Raw genomic sequence first — 12,500 nt, forward strand, 5'->3', positions numbered from 1 at the left:
GTCATTTCTTCATCTCAAACACACTGTAGAGATTTAGAGTTTTTATAGCAATAACTGAGTTTTAAGAGTTAAATCAAGCAGAAATATTTCTCTAATGTATTAATTGCAGATCCTCTTTGAATAATGATTATGTTAAACACAATGACTCGGTCCCCTGTTAGATAGTAAATCACGACACCAGTGTGTTTAATTTGTCATTTCTTCATCTCAAACACACTGTAGATATTCACTGTATATATTGAGATAACTCAATTTTATGGTGACTTGCATTAAAATGTTTATCCGTCTCAATTAAATTATGTGAACTGAATGACTTTTAACATTGACACTTTAGTTATTTAACCAACTGATGATTTTCAAGTCAGCAATCAACACACAACTGAGTTTTGACCTCCAAAATCTTATTATAGTGTATTTTTATGGTAAGTATTGGTGTTTTATGTTTTAAATCAAGCAGAAATCACTCTTTAAGGAAACAATTGCAGGTCACACTTTATACAGTGAACATGATTTCCTTAAATTGACTTAAGTCCCCTGTTGGATGGTAAAACACGACACCTGTTTGATTGCTTTGCCATTTCTTGCCATCACAAACACACTGTAGAGATTTTGAAGGTCAGAACTAAATTTTTTGGTGACTTGCATGAAAATCTTCATCCGTCTCAATTAAATTATGTGAACTGAATGTCTTTTAACATTGACACTTTAGTCGAAGATTTTCAACTCAACAATCAACACACAACTGAGTTTTGACCTCCAAAATCATTATACAGTGTATATTAAATTTAAATAAAAAATAAAAATTTCCTTACAAAACAGTTTGACTCAAGTTTGACTCTCTACTGCTTATTCATTATTGTTTGTTACATGGTCCATGTTTACATTACAGTATAAAATTGTTCCTAAGTTTTCCCCTTTTATATAGATGGTAATGACTAAATATCCTCGCACACCGAAATTTTCACACGTTAAAAAAAAGATCAAGCACGTTTACACACAGCCTCTGAAACTTTCCTTCCTTCATCATAAAAAAAATCTGATCAGGTTCAGTTTTCTGCATTTTTCGCATCCATAGCAAGCATTTAAAGAGGGGTTTCAAATTTCTGTGTTATTCATTTTTGTGTTAAAATTTTGAACATAAGTTGAACAGTTTAAAAAAGAAAGTGTGAACCTTCAAATTAGCCATTATAGTTCATAAAGTTTTGCTGGCGTTTGTATCTAATTGAGAAAAGAATGAATGTAAATTGAAAGATGTCGTCATTGAACGCATTTTGTGCCAAAGCAAATAAATGATCCACAGTTTAGCCACATAGGCTGATGTGATCCCTGAGTGAAGAGTTTTGAAAAAGTGATGAGTATTCAGAAATGTGTCCTAGCAGATGTTTAAAAAACCCTGTAATATCACTATTAGTAAGGGATCACTGTATAATATCAGTCTTTAAATGTGAGATATTTAAAGTGAACCTAAAGTATACTTGCAATAGTGTGATTTTAGCACAATTAAATATACTTAATGGATGTTTCGCAAAAGCGTTGTTTAGTGATATTGCGTCCTTGTGTTTCTGCTGTACGTCATCAGCAACTGTCTAAGTTCAATTACAATACTCAAGAACACATGTACAGAGGATGCACAAAAGTACCCGGATGTTATAAGATATATGAGTATAAATAACTCCATACAGATCTATTGTTTTACAAAAATAATCTATTGTTTACAAAAGGAGAAAACGTGTGTACTTTAATGAAAACTTGGACCATGTGACATAAACTGAAGTTAACAGCAAAAAAGAATACTATAATGCTGACTGTTGTTAGTGTTTTTTGTTGTATGAGTTAAAAGTGTATATGTTGGGTGAATCCTCATTGTGTTCTGGAAGAATGAGTTGATTTAAGACATCAATGAAGTGTTTTGGTAGTTTTAGCACATTTTGAACGTGAAATTAACTGCTTTGCTTTGAAAGGTGTCCTAGCGATTGTAGCTGAGAGATAGACGTCAAACAGACTCAAACAAAGACCCAGAATTCTGTGGTGTTACAGCACTGTGGCTGCTGTAAATGGCTGCTGTACGGTTTCTTTATGAAATAACAGGCACAATGGCAAAGATATTTCTGCAAAAACTCCAAAGTAATGTTCGGTTGCAGTGAGAAAGTCACAAGAGACAACTAAAAAAACTCATGCGTGTATTTAGCCTAGTGTAGATCTGTTTGCTTACACATCCCCCAAACTCCATTTACATCAAATCAAATCAAATCAAATCACTTTATTTGTCACTCTACATATGCACAAGTGCAACAGTAGGTGAAATTCTTAGGTGCAGTTCCGAGCAACATGGTAGTCATGACATGACATGTACAACATTTAAAGCAGCATCAGATTACACTGATGCGCCCACAATTACTCACAGCACAGTAAACTCTACAATAAACAATAAATAATTTACACAATGTGAGTGTAGTTCTCACAGCTTTAAACAATATACACATACTTACAATATACATATACTTTAAACAATATACACTAAACATACACTAAACAATATACATTACGCTATAATAGTAATAATAATATACAATGTACAGTATAAAATATTATTCACAGATTGAAAAATTGAAATCCAAAGTGCAATAGATGCTGTATGATAAATAAATGTGTATATAATGTGTGTTTATCTACAGTGGGTTGTGCTGAGTGATATTCTGTCCAGTGTGTGTTATGATCCTGATGGGTCAAGAGTTAAGGAGTCTGATTGTTTGTGGGAAGAAGCTGTTCTGGAGTCGGCTGGTGCGTGATCTGATGCTGCGGTACCGTCTGCCTGATGGCATCAGTGAGAGCAGCCCATGGTTCGGGTGGCTAGAGTCTCTGATGATCCTCTGAGCTCTCTTCACACACCGCCTGACATAAATGTCCTGGAGGGAGGGAAGCTCACCTCCGATGATGCAGCTGGCCGTGCGCACTACCCTTTGCAGGGCTTTGCGGCTGCGGGCGGTACTGTTGCCGTACCAGGTGGTGATGCAGCCAGTCAGCAGGCTCTCTATGGTGCAGGTGTAGAACCGTGTGAGGATGTGGCGGCTCATTCCAAACCTCCTCAGCCGTCGCAGGAAGAAAAGGCGCTGATGAGCCTTCTTCACAACGGCCTCGGTGTGGACGGACCATGAGAGTTCCTCTGTGATGTGGACACCGAGGAACTTGAAGCTGCTGACTCTCTCCACCGGTGCTCCATCGATGGATATGAATACAGGAAAGGCCAAAGCCATTGTCTCACAGGTGAGGAACAGGCCTAACAGAGCTGTTACACCCATGTCACAGACACAAACTTCTCATCCAAACTAGAGAAAACGCTGGGATTTACCTGGGAAAATTAAATCAATGTACACTTTTTCCAATCCCTACGACACATTTTTCAATACTTGGGTCACTTTTTTAAAACTCTTCACACACTTTTTCACACAAATTCACACAACTGAATTTCAGCTTGGCACAGCAGTTATTTTAGTGTTCAAAATGCACTAAAACTACCAAAAAGGACCCAACAAACACACTTTTTCAATCATAAAACACAGACCTAAAACACATGATCATTACACAATGTTTTCTTCTGTAAAATTTTCTTTTCAAAAAAAGACTTACACTATAATTCACTGCAGTTTATGTTACATGGTCCTTGGTCCAGTACAGTATAACATTATTCCTAAATTTTTCCCTTTTGAATGGATGGCAATGCAATTTAAAAACTAACACCAGCTAAATCTATTTGTTTTGATAGTGTTTTAGATTCAAAATATATTTCAATATGGTATTACTGTCGAAATGTAGCAAATGTCTATTTTTTTTAAACATAAGTTTAACAGTTTTGAAAAGAGAATGTAAAAATGTTCAAATTGGCCTGTATAGTACATAATGTTTTGGTGGTGTTTGTGTCAAAGTCAGAAAAGAATGAATGTAAATTGAAAGATGTCGTCATTGAACACATTTTGTGCCCAAAGCAATGAAAAATGATCCAGAGTTTAGCCACATAGACTGATGTGATCACTGAGTGAAGACAAAAAGTGAACAGTGAAAAAGTGATGAGGATTGAGAAATGTGTCCCAGCAAATGTAAAAAAATAAAATAAAAATAAAACTGTTGACATGTTTTAAATTGTTTTAAAAATTAAATTAAATATATTTTCATCTTATTAGAAGTGATATTTTCTTGGTGTTTAGCCCCACAGCTTTCTGCATATCGCTTTACGTTTTTTTTTTTTATTGCATTGGCCAATACTAAATTGATATGTTAAAAACTGTGAATCATTTTTCATTGCTTTCACACAAAATGCATTCAATGACCACATTTTCCAAAATCCACGAACACTTTTGTTATTCGTACCTAACTATCTGCAAAACTATATATTTTTAGCACATTCTTTGAATGCTAACACACTGCTTTCAGAACTGATCAAACACATTCAAGTCAGAACGATGATCAACTCATTTCTGCAGGAATTATACTGAAATATAAAATCTTAAAATCCAAAGGGACCCACTTTATATTAGGTGGCCTTAACTACTATGTACTAACATTTTAATTATCCATTTGATACAATGCACTTATTGTGTACATACATGTCTTTACATTGTACTTACATTTTTAAATATACCTGCATGTAATTACATCTGTAATTAATTTCTGTAGTTACATTTGTAATTACACTGTTGACACTTCCCTTACATCTAACCCTACCTTTAAACTTACCAATACAACCACACCTGACCCTACCCGTATCCCACCTCAATATCAGCAAAAGTGTTTTGCAATACAATATGAACACAATAAGTACATTGTACCTATTTAAGTACATAGTAGTTAAGGCCCCCTAATATAAAGTGGGGCCATCTAAAGTCATAATTTATCATTGATTTGGCATAAAATACATTCAATGGCGACATCTTTCGATTTATAAGAATTATTTTCTTACTTCAACACAAACACCACCAAAACATTATGAACTGTATAGGCCAATTTGAAAAATTTCTGATTCTCTTTTCAAAACTCCCCAACTTATGTTCAAAACTTAACTAAAATTAATTAAAAAAAACAAAACAATTTGCTACATTTCGGCAGTATTACCATATTGAAATATTGGGTGATTCTTTTGAATCCTCAGAATCCTTTTTGGTAGTTTTAGTGCATTTTGAACACTAAAATAACTGCTGTGCCAAGCTGAAATTCAGTTGTGTGAATTTGTGTGAAAAAGTGTGTGAAGAGTTTTAAAAAAGTGACCCAAGTATTGAAAAATGTGTCGTAGGGATTGGAAAAAGTGTACATTGATTTAATTTTCCCAGGTAAATCCCAGCGTTTTCTCTAGTTTGGATGAGAAGTTTGTGTCTGTGACATGGGTGTAACAGCTCTGTTAGGCCTGTTCCTCACCTGTGAGACAATGGCTTTGGCCTTTCCTGTATTCATATGTAAATGGAGTTTGGGGGATGTGTAAGCAAACAGATCTACACTAGGCTAAATACACGCATGAGTTTTTTTAGTTGTCTCTTGTGACTTTCTCACTGCAACCGAACATTACTTTGGAGTTTTTGCAGAAATATCTTTGCCATTGTGCCTGTTATTTCATAAAGAAACCGTACAGCAGCCATTTACAGCAGCCACAGTGCTGTAACACCACAGAATTCTGGGTCTTTGTTTGAGTCTGTTTGACGTCTATCTCTCAGCTACAATCGCTAGGACACCTTTCAAAGCAAAGCAGTTAATTTCACGTTCAAAATGTGCTAAAACTACCAAAACACTTCATTGATGTCTTAAATCAACTCATTCTTCCAGAACACAATGAGGATTCACCCAACATATACACTTTTAACTCATACAACAAAAAACACTAACAACAGTCAGCATTATAGTATTCTTTTTTGCTGTTAACTTCAGTTTATGTCACATGGTCCAAGTTTTCATTAAAGTACACACGTTTTCTCCTTTTGTAAACAATAGATTATTTTTGTAAAACAATAGATCTGTATGGAGTTATTTATACTCATATATCTTATAACATCCGGGTACTTTTGTGCATCCTCTGTACATGTGTTCTTGAGTATTGTAATTGAACTTAGACAGTTGCTGATGACGTACAGCAGAAACACAAGGACGCAATATCACTAAACAACGCTTTTGCGAAACATCCATTAAGTATATTTAATTGTGCTAAAATCACACTATTGCAAGTATACTTTAGGTTCACTTTAAATATCTCACATTTAAAGACTGATATTATACAGTGATCCCTTACTAATAGTGATATTACAGGGTTTTTTAAACATCTGCTAGGACACATTTCTGAATACTCATCACTTTTTCAAAACTCTTCACTCAGGGATCACATCAGCCTATGTGGCTAAACTGTGGATCATTTATTTGCTTTGGCACAAAATGCGTTCAATGACGACATCTTTCAATTTACATTCATTCTTTTCTCAATTAGATACAAACGCCAGCAAAACTTTATGAACTATAATGGCTAATTTGAAGGTTCACACTTTCTTTTTTAAACTGTTCAACTTATGTTCAAAATTTTAACACAAAAATGAATAACACAGAAATTTGAAACCCCTCTTTAAATGCTTGCTATGGATGCGAAAAATGCAGAAAACTGAACCTGATCAGATTTTTTTTATGATGAAGGAAGGAAAGTTTCAGAGGCTGTGTGTAAACGTGCTTGATCTTTTTTTTAACGTGTGAAAATTTCGGTGTGCGAGGATATTTAGTCATTACCATCTATATAAAAGGGGAAAACTTAGGAACAATTTTATACTGTAATGTAAACATGGACCATGTAACATAAACAATAATGAATAAGCAGTAGAGAGTCAAACTTGAGTCAAACTGTTTTGTAAGGAAATTTTTATTTTTTATTTAAATTTAATATACACTGTATAATGATTTTGGAGGTCAAAACTCAGTTGTGTGTTGATTGTTGAGTTGAAAATCTTCGACTAAAGTGTCAATGTTAAAAGACATTCAGTTCACATAATTTAATTGAGACGGATGAAGATTTTCATGCAAGTCACCAAAAAATGTAGTTCTGACCTTCAAAATCTCTACAGTGTGTTTGTGATGGCAAGAAATGGCAAAGCAATCAAACAGGTGTCGTGTTTTACCATCCAACAGGGGACTTAAGTCAATTTAAGGAAATCATGTTCACTGTATAAAGTGTGACCTGCAATTGTTTCCTTAAAGAGTGATTTCTGCTTGATTTAAAACATAAAACACCAATACTTACCATAAAAATACACTATAATAAGATTTTGGAGGTCAAAACTCAGTTGTGTGTTGATTGCTGACTTGAAAATCATCAGTTGGTTAAATAACTAAAGTGTCAATGTTAAAAGTCATTCAGTTCACATAATTTAATTGAGACGGATAAACATTTTAATGCAAGTCACCATAAAATTGAGTTATCTCAATATATACAGTGAATATCTACAGTGTGTTTGAGATGAAGAAATGACAAATTAAACACACTGGTGTCGTGATTTACTATCTAACAGGGGACCGAGTCATTGTGTTTAACATAATCATTATTCAAAGAGGATCTGCAATTAATACATTAGAGAAATATTTCTGCTTGATTTAACTCTTAAAACTCAGTTATTGCTATAAAAACTCTAAATCTCTACAGTGTGTTTATGATGGCAAGAAATGACAAATTAAACACACTGGTGTCGTGATTTACTATCTAACAGGGGACCGAGTCATTGTGTTTAACATAATCATTATTCAAAGAGGATCTGCAATTAATACATTAGAGAAATATTTCTGCTTGATTTAACTCTTAAAACTCAGTTATTGCTATAAAAACTCTAAATCTCTACAGTGTGTTTGAGATGAAGAAATGACAACGCAAACACACTGGTGTCGTGATTTACTATCTAACAGGGGACCGAGTCATTGTGTTTAACATAATCATTATTCAAAGAGGATCTGCAATTAATACATTAGAGAAATATTTCTGCTTGATTTAACTCTTAAAACTCAGTTATTGCTATAAAAACTCTAAATCTCTACAGTGTGTTTGAGATGGCAAGAAATGACAACGCAAACACACTGGTGTCGTGATTTACTATCTAACAGGGGACCGAGTCATTGTGTTTAACATAATCATTATTCAAAGATGATCTGCAATTAATACATTAGAGAAATATTTCTGCTTGATTTAACTCTTAAAACTCAGTTATTGCTATAAAAACTCTAAATCTCCACAGTGTGTTTGAGATGAAGAAATGATAACGCAAACACACTGGTGTCGTGATTTACTATCTAACAGGGGACCGAGTCATTGTGTTTAACATAATCATTATTCAAAGAGGATCTGCAATTAATACATTATAGAAATATTTCTGCTTGATTTAACTCTTAAAACTCAGTTATTGCTATAAAAACTCTAAATCTACACAGTGTGTTTATGGCAAGAAATGACAACGCAAACACACTGGTGTCGTGATTTACTATCTAACAGGGGACCGAGTCATTGTGTTTAACATAATCATTATTCAAAGAGGATCGGCAATTAATACATTAGAGAAATATTTCTGCTTGATTTAACTCTTAAAACTCAGTTATTGCTATAAAAACTCTAAATATCCACAGTGTGTTTATGGCAAGAAATGACAACGCAAACACACTGGTGTCGTGATTTACTATCTAACAGGGGACCGAGTCATTGTGTTTAACATAATCATTATTCAAAGATGATCTGCAATTAATACATTAGATAACTATTTGTGCTTGATTTAACTCTTAAAACTCAGTTATTGCTATAAAAACTCTAAATCTCTACAGTGTGTTTATGGCAAGAAATGACAACGCAAACACACTGGTGTCGTGATTTACTATCTAACAGGGGACCGAGTCATTGTGTTTAACATAATCATTATTCAAAGAGGATCTGCAATTAATACATTAGAGAAATATTTCTGCTTGATTTAACTCTTAAAACTCAGTTATTGCTATAAAAACTCTAAATATCTACAGTGTGTTTATGATGGCAAGAAATGACAACGCAAACACACTGGTGTCGTGATTTACTATCTAACAGGGGACCGAGTCATTGTGTTTAACATAATCATTATTCAAAGATGATCTGCAATTAATACATTAGAGAAATATTTCTGCTTGATTTAACTCTTAAAACTCAGTTATTGCTATAAAAACTCTAAATCTCTACAGTGTGTTTATGGCAAGAAATGACAACGCAAACACACTGGTGTCGTGATTTACTATCTAACAGTGGACCGAGTCATTGTGTTTAACATAATCATTATTCAAAGATGATCTGCAATTAATACATTAGAGAAATATTTCTGCTTGATTTAACTCTTAAAACTCAGTTATTGCTATAAAAACTCTAAATCTCCACAGTGTGTTTATGGCAAGAAATGACAACGCAAACACACTGGTGTCGTGATTTACTATCTAACAGGGGACCGAGTCATTGTGTTTAACATAATCATTATTCAAAGAGGATCTGCAATTAATACATTAGAGAAATATTTCTGCTTGATTTAACTCTTAAAACTCAGTTATTGCTATAAAAACTCTAAATATCTACAGTGTGTTTATGATGGCAAGAAATGACAACGCAAACACACTGGTGTCGTGATTTACTATCTAACAGGGGACCGAGTCATTGTGTTTAACATAATCATTATTCAAAGATGATCTGCAATTAATACATTAGAGAAATATTTCTGCTTGATTTAACTCTTAAAACTCAGTTATTGCTATAAAAACTCTAAATCTCTACAGTGTGTTTATGGCAAGAAATGACAACGCAAACACACTGGTGTCGTGATTTACTATCTAACAGTGGACCGAGTCATTGTGTTTAACATAATCATTATTCAAAGATGATCTGCAATTAATACATTAGAGAAATATTTCTGCTTGATTTAACTCTTAAAACTCAGTTATTGCTATAAAAACTCTAAATCTCCACAGTGTGTTTATGGCAAGAAATGACAACGCAAACACACTGGTGTCGTGATTTACTATCTAACAGGGGACATTGTCATTGTGTTTAACATAATCATTATTTACTATATAAAGTGATGACCTGTGATTATTACCTTAAAGAACAATTTCTGCTTGTCCAGTCCTATATATATATATATTTTTTATTGGTGCAAGAAATCAAATCTCACTCTAAAAATCTCAAAAACAAAGGACATTATTTGGGATTTTAGAGAGCAGAAACTATGTTTTATTCAAAAATAAGTCACACATTGAAATACCTTTACTGTAAAAAAAATGTGGGTCTCCAATTGAAAATTTTCTGTAAATTGATGCACTTTAATTCAATTAAAATTCAAGAAATTCAATTTGGCCAACTAAAAAATTTAGATGTGATCGGTCACTAGAAAATTTTCAATTGGAGACCTGATTTTTTTTTACAGTGTTGGTGTTCTTGAAAATAAGCTTAAATGAGAGATGTGGACGGATCATATACTGTAAGTATGAAGACACGACAGAGAATGAATTTCTTAAAGATAACTCTTAATTTTAAGAATTTTTTTATTTCTTAAATTCTTTTCTGTAATGTCCACAACATGGCTTTTTCTCCGTTGTGTGCTCATTGTGTTCCCTGATGCCTGTGTGAACATTATATAATTATAATTATATATATATTAAATAATGAAGACAGACTTGACTGCCAGCTCTCTTCCCTTTCACACACACAGCTCCATTGCAGGCTATGGAGGTCCCCTGTTGGATAGGTAGACATCGGTCAGGTCCCCTCTTGGCATGTTTAAAAAAAAAAAAAAAAATGCTTATTTGAAGTTATATTATGAAAAAAGACCTTAAAACAAAATTTTGTATCTAAGTTTTGTTTCTTCAAAATGACTAGAAACACAGGTCCCCTCTTGGTCAGTGTGGAGTGATGGTCCCCTGTTGGTAATATAGACGTGTATGTGTGTGTGTGAGAGTGTGTGAGAGTGAGTGTGTGTGAGAGTGAGTGTGTGTGAGAGTGAGTCTGTGTGAGAGTGTGTGTGAGAGTGTGTGTGAGTGTGTGTGAGTGTGTGTGTGTGTGTGTGTGTGTGTGTGTGTGTGTGTGTGTGTGTGTGTGAGAGTGTGTGTGTGTGAGAGTGTGTGTGTGAGAGTGCGTGTGTGTGTGTGTGTGTGTGTGTGTGTGTGTGTGTGTGTGTGTGTGTGTGACCAGGCGGAAACGGTCTCAGAGTAATTTAGTGTAAATAAGTGACTGTGTGTAAAACAAATGCCAAAGTGATGCACATCTGCAGAAAGTAGAGACTCTGAGCTTCCACATGACCACACCAGAGGTCAGAGGTCAGCGCTCCGGATGACCCGTATCACGGCCCTTGGAGTTTACACGCCTTAAAAACTGAACGAAGGTTGAAAATACTCGTTTTTCATTGGCTAATGGCTCAGCGACTGCTGTGTGGAGTTTGGGGCTTTCTTGTTCTTGAATGCAGAGACGGAGGATCCGTCAAGAAAGAAACGACACCCAGAAACTCTTAATCTGCTGAGAAGTGTGTGTGTGTGTGTGTGTGTGTGTGTGTGTGTGTGTGTGTGTGTGTGTGTGTGTGATTAGATAAGCAGTTATGCTGAATTTTCACTTGGCGGTAAAGTTTCAGTTGAGAGTTGCTGATTGGAGCAGAATTAAAGCGTCATGCTGATTATTGTATCTCAACAACGGCTCCTCACACACACACACACACACACACACACACACACACACACACACACACACACACGAGTACGAACTGTAGAATTAATTGAATCCAGCTCTGATTCCGCCTGTATCCTCATCATTTTCCAGATATTCCAGCCGGTCGCTTTTCATATTTGGTGTTTTTGTCGTGATTTCTCAAACTCAAGTTCATAATCATGATCATATTTACATATAACGTGTCAGTTCTGTGCTTTATAAAGATATATTTATGAATATGAATCATACTGATTTTATGTAATATCATATTCATCCATAGAGCTATGATATTTAATATTGTTGAAATATTTGCTTCTTTGTTGGAACGGTTTATATGCATGTGATGTATTTAAAATATTATAAATATATATATTAGTTATATAAAATATTATAAATTAGGAAAAAAATATGTATTTGTATATTAGATATTATTTGTAATATGTTTATATATCATAACAAAATATGATGCAATAAATATTAAAATATAAACTTTTATATGTATGTGTATGTATGTGTGTGTATATATATATATATATATATATATATATAATTACGAAAAACATTATAAAAATATAGATTTATTATTATTTGTAATATTTATATATTATACCATTAAATATGATGCACATTTAAAAAAGAGCATTAAATAAAACACTTTTATTATATATATATATATATATATATATATATATATATATATATATATATATATATATATATATATATATATATATATATATATATATATAATTTATATATATAATTTATATATATATATATATATATATATATATATATA

The 12,500-nt window shown here is 33.5% G+C and overlaps 1 protein-coding gene across 1 annotated transcript in view; it reads left to right on the top strand.

Moving 5' to 3' along the window:
• The window catches only part of shmt2 (serine hydroxymethyltransferase 2 (mitochondrial)), a 77,164-nt gene that overhangs the window by 25,293 nt on the left and 39,371 nt on the right, over window positions 1-12,500 (top strand). The window lies entirely within an intron of this gene.

Source organism: Gobio gobio (genome assembly GCF_949357685.1).
Source record: "Gobio gobio genome assembly, chromosome: 17".
Lineage (NCBI taxonomy): Eukaryota > Metazoa > Chordata > Actinopteri > Cypriniformes > Gobionidae > Gobio > Gobio gobio.